This window comes from Heterocephalus glaber, unplaced genomic scaffold (assembly GCF_053883595.1).
Source record: "Heterocephalus glaber isolate CG9 unplaced genomic scaffold, H.glaber_assembly_v1.0 deba00001564, whole genome shotgun sequence".
NCBI classification, from domain to species: domain Eukaryota; kingdom Metazoa; phylum Chordata; class Mammalia; order Rodentia; family Bathyergidae; genus Heterocephalus; species Heterocephalus glaber.
The window spans coordinates 18,430,864-18,436,863 of record NW_028258351.1 but is presented as its reverse complement, the minus strand read 5'-3'; positions in this window follow the sequence as shown (position 1 = coordinate 18,436,863).

The window sequence follows — 6,000 nt, the reverse complement described above, 5'->3', positions numbered from 1 at the left end:
AAACCCCAAAGGGAAAGGAGATGGAATAACCTAATACTCAACCACCTGGAATCCCTGAACTGTCAACAAAAGAGGATTTGGAAAAAATGAAATCAGAAACAATTTCTCAGACAACAGCAAAGATTATGCCCATAGTGCAAGACATGATTAATAAATCTAGAGAGGACACATATTAAAAAAAAAAAAAGAGGAGCTGAGGAATATGATGGAATCCCAACATAGGAAACAAACGGAATCCATAAAACAGATGCAAACAGATTTCTACGAGATTAAAAACTCCACTGATAGTTTACGCACCTGAATGAGCTCATGTGAGGATCGAATTTCAGATATAGAAGAAAAGATTGCAATTAGTGACCAGGAAAAGAAAATTGCTTTAAAATTGTAAGGGAACACGAGAAACCAATCCAGCAGCTGGTAGACGATGCAAAGAAGAATAACATAAGACTGATTGGAGTCAATGAAGAAACAGGAGAGAGTGCAGATGACATTTAAAAAACTGTTCACAGAAGTGATGGGAGAAAAGTTCCCAAGGAGGGGAAAAGAACTTGACATACACATAAGTGAGGCATATAGGACTCCAAATAGCCTTGATCAAAAAAAATCTACACATAGGCATATAATAGTTAGGATCCCAGAAATCCAACAGAAGAACAAAATTCTACAAGCAGTGAGAGAAAAGAAACAAATCACATACAAAGGAAAGCCCATCAGAATCACAGCAGACTTCTCAAGGCAAACCCTCAAGGCAAGAAGAGTTTGGAGTGATGCATCTCAAGCCCTAAAGGAAAACAGCCTCCAACCCAGATTGATGTACCCTGCAAAACTATCTTTCAAAATGGATGGAGAAATAAGATACTTTCATGATAAAGAGCACCTCAGGAACTTCATGAATATCAAACCGACACTCCAAAAAGTTTTAGACCATACCCTAAGAAAAGACAATGAGGATCACAGCCCCAGGAAACCCAGCAGAATGAATCCATTGGGTGTGACAAATTAAATGCAAAGGGGGAGAATCCAACAAAAAGAAAATGTCATGACAAGGCTTTTAAAACTCTTAACTTCATCTCCTTAATGAGTGTATAATTCAATCTTGTTACTGTACTGATTAGTATTTTTCTGATTCTAGAGTTGCACACCTTTCCTTGTGCTGTACTGGCTATTTATCATCTTCTTGTGTCTACTTTTTACTTGGGTTGTCTATTAATGAGCTCTAAGAATTCTTTATATATTCTGGTCATAGGTTGTATGCATTGTAAATATGGTCTGTTTAAGGACTACTTTTCATTTTAATGATGTCTTTTAAAGTGCTAAATGTTGAAGGAATCTCATTTATCAATTTTTTTCTTTTACACATCAAGTCTTTTGTATTCTAGGTAGTTCTTGCCTACCCTGAATTCATAAACATTTTCCCTTATAATTTCTTCTTAAAGTTTTATACTTTTAGGCTTTCATATTTAGGTTCATAGATCCCTTCAAGTTATTTTCATGTATGGAAATAAAGGGTTGAGGTTAATATTTTATATACAGATACCAGGTGTTCTAGTGTCATTTGCTGAAAACACTGTCTCTTCCTCGGCTCTTGAATTGAGTTTATATTCTATAAAATGCTAATGTTAAATAATCTTTCAAAACTCAGTGGACCATATATGTGTGGTTCTATTTCTAGATTCTCTGTTTTATTCCAATGATCTATATGTCTTTCCTTACACCAACACTGCCTTGATTACTCTAGCTTTAGAAGAAGTCTTAAAATTAGGCACTAAACATCTTCCAACACTTTTTTTTTAACTTTTCTAGGTCCTTTGTACTCCTACATAACTTTCAAATTTCAATATCCAATTCTTCATTTATAGCAAGTATACACAGACCTGAATTTTTGTATATACCTTGTGTTTTCTAATCCTGCTAAATTCAAATACAAGTTCTAGGGGCTCCTAGAGATTTCTTAGTATTTTCTCTGTAGATGATCATTTCATTTACATAAAAAGAGTTTGCTTCTGCCGTGCCAATCCTATCCTAGTTGTGTCATTTTATTGCCAGACTATTTTGGTTGGGCCTAGGTTTCAGAGTTTAATGGACAGATAAAGAGTAAGCATATCTGCCCTTGTTCCCTACCTTAAGGAGAAAGCATTATATCTTCTCCATTCATATAAGGCATTCTCGCTGGAAGTATGCAGTACATGTCTTTAATCTGTTGAGAAGGTTCTGTTCTACTTCTGGTCTCCTGATAGCTTTTACCATGAACAGCTGTAGAATTTAGTCTAGTACTTTTTCTCCAACTAGTGACAGGATCATATGGTTTTTTCCTGTCCTCCGTTGAAAGGATGACTTTTGGGGGTGGATCTTCCAATGCTGAACCAACACTGCCATCCCTATAACAAAACCACTTTCTACATCCTGCCAGATCTGACTTCCAATAGTTTGTTTTGTTAAACAAATTTCTATCTATGTTCATACTTTTTTCTTCTATTATCTTTATCCAGTTTCAGGATTAGCACAATGTTGAGTTCCTAAAATGAGGGGAGAAGTGTTCCTTCTTTTTTCTGCTTTAAATGTTTGATATAATTTATTAGTTAAAATGTTTATGAGCCTGCTGTTGTCATATAGGTAGGTTTTCAAGCTAGGAATATACTTTCTTCAATAGGTGCTATTCAAATTTTATATTTCCTCCAGAGTTAGTTTCATTAATTTGTCTTCCAAGGTACTGCCTAGAAGTTGTCAAATTTATTTCAAAACAGATTTTTGAAATATTCTTTCTATATCCTTTTAAATTCTGTAAAATCTGTGGTAATGTCTCCTAGATCTTGATATTGTAATTTTAAACATGTATAATTGATATTGGGTAACAGGAAGAAAAAGCCTAAAGGAGCAGGGGAAGTGGGAGGGGTGGGGGAAAGGAAAAAAGGGAAAGAAAAAATATGAGAAAAGGAAAAAAGTGGAAACAAAGTCTTTGCAAATAGGGAAGGGTGGAGTGTTGTGCCCAGATCGCGAAGACCCCAAAGACCGCCAAGGAGCCGATTCCGATGCAAACACACGAGGGTCCTTTATTCAAGCTCGAGCAGGGACTCTCAACGGTCACCGACACAGCGGATCAGGATTGAGAGCCCCGAATTTTAAATTTGCGGGGTTTTTACAGAGGTTACAGCAAGGTTTGGAGATTTTCCATTTAGCAGTTACATGATTGGTTGATATTTAGCAAGTATGGGGTGTACATGGGGGGGGGTTGAGGGGCGGCTACATGTAGATTTTACGGAAGAAAGGAACAATCAGCGCATTGACAGAATGTTCTATAGATAATGGGCCCGGGAGCGTCTGTTTTCTGGGCAGACAGAGAGTTGAGTTAGGAGCTGTGTCCTTTTTTCATCTGTTGTCCCACAGCAAGGACATTTTATCATTACTTTATGGGCACAAAGGAGACTAGGGGAATAGTTGACTTTAGTGAAGTGGAATTTATGTCAAGGCCACTTTACTGTCTTATTCTAAGATGGAGTCAAATTTTAAAATGGAGTTATTTAGGTCTTGTGAGACCAAAGCGACTCCATTTTGCTAAAATCCACCATTCCCCTAGCCTCTCAAATTAATGGTTAAAATGTGTTTGCTCTGGAACAAAAGATACAATCTGTAACAAACCAAAGTTCCTAAGTTAATTACTCAGCCATCTGTTTACCCAGGAAATGAACATCCTGGGCCCACTAGCTGTAGGAACCGTCTGTCAGTGTGCTGTCAGTGCTGAGTGGTCGTGACCATTAGTCACCGTGTCTGCTGACCATCAATATGTGACAGTTGCCCACTAACCTTTGTCCTTCTTTTCTTTTGTAAAACCTATACATAATCCCCCCTTACCCTTGATGAGTTCAGCCAATCAAAAATGTACACTTCATGCTCGCTAAATGTTAACCAATCATGTAACTGCTAAGTGGAAAATCTCCAAACCTTGCTGTAACCTCTATAAAAACCCCGCTAATTTGGAACTCGGGGCTCTCAATCTCGATCTGCTGTGTCGGTGACAATTGAGAGTCCCTGCTTAAGCTTGAATAAACGACCCTCATGTGCTTACATCGGAAACGGCCTCCTGGTGGTCTTTGGGACCTTACAATCTGGGCACAACAGTCTCACAGGAGGGGGTGAAGGGAGGGCAAGGGAAGGGGGAAAAAAATAAGAACCAAAAGACTCATGTAATGGTACAAAATCCCAATGATAAATGTAACTGTAGTTTATAGCTTAAATGTACCAATAAACTTAATGGGGAAAAAAAAAGACCCTCAAAAAAATCACGAATGGGCTTCCTCCCTGCCTCCGAGCTCCGGGTGACGGCTGAGCGCAGGGCTTGGCCGTCCCGCTCTGCCCGCTGAGCCCGAAGCGCCGGCGCCATGGTCCCTGCGGCAGCGCCAGGAGCCTGAGCCCCAGGACGCGCCCTGACAAACCAGGTTTAAGGTGCACATGAAATGGGAGCTGAATGTGTTGTCACATCGAGCTTCTAAACAATTTAGTTATTGTGACATCTTCAGCTCTCTCCAGTTCCCTGGGACAGATCCCCCTCCTGATGTCGAGGAATTAGAGACCGACTTGCCATACAACTCAACTCCTGAGTTCACGAAATCAAACCAGATTGCATAGTTGTCCTTGGTAACTGACACGGTAGCTTTTGAAGCTGAGAATCCCAGCATGGCCCATAAACTGGACTCCTGGGGCCAGGGAAGATTTTCTACTCGGGTTCCCTTAAATATGTTGACGTAAATGTATCTGTTTCCACGCTTCCGGGGGCTTGGCAGTCTACCAGGAACTGCATACTTTTTCTGTCTCCATAGTTTTGTCTTGAGTCTTCTCTAGTAGTGAGCATATTATATTGGTGGCTGAGCTGGAATGTTGGTAAATCTTGCTGTGGATTTTGAAGGTAGCTGTGAGATTCCCAGATTGTGTGTAAGAATGACACTTTGGGTGGCTAAAAAATGAGTTTGTGTGGTCTCCTACTGCTGTGTTCTTCAGAAGGTGATTGTGATCTTCTGGGGGCTTTGTTTGTCCCTTTTCACCTATGCTTTGTGGCTTCTTTGGAAGCAAACATTCTGAGCTACAGCGTAGGTAAAGCAGATGGGTTGGAGACCTAAGCAACTCGGGGAGGAAGTCATCATAAGCAAGTCCTTTGCATGAAAATGTCAAGGATCAGTCATGTTAATAGGCACTTGCTCAGAATGGCATGGGTTCCTTTTTTCTTATTCCTGTTTTCATTTTAGATATGTAACGACCCTTAACATCAAAAGACGTTAACTCACATGGGGAGAGGAGGGCTCCAATGAATTCTGAACAGCCAATCTTAATTTAGTAGGCAGTGTTCTTATCATGAGTCAAATGTTGTTCAAATAAATTGTTTTAAATGTCACTGCAAATGACTTTCTAAACTAACATTTTGCCAATCTTGATGCTTCCATTTTACGTTGATAATGAAAATACATTTTATCGGCCTTACATTGATAAAGGGTTGGCAAGTTTAACCAGAGCCCAAAGCCTTGTCAGAAGGCTTATTTTTATAGATGTCAATTCTTTTGTAAGCCAGTAAATAATTTGACTTGAAAAAAAAAATCACGAATCTCATTATAGAAACACAAGTGATATAAAAAGAAAAGTCAACATGGCTCCTCAAAACATTCACAACTCTTCAGTAACTAAAGTGGTTGCAATGCTGGACAGAAATTCAGAGATTGAATTTACAAATGATCAAGGGCTTCAAAGAGAGCACAAATAAACAGATGAATTAATTGAAGAAGACAGTATAGGATCTGAAAGAGGAAATCAATAAAGAGAGATTCTGAAAAAGAACTTCTTGGAAATTTAAGGTCAAAAAGTAAAATTTAAAACTCAGTTGAAAGACTCAAAGACTAGATTAAGTGGAGAAATAACATCAGGGCTTTGGGACAAGGGTGATGAACATCACAGTCAGATAGTAATGAAATAATAAGAAATTTGGGGCCAGCTGAGGTGGTACATGCCTGTAATGAG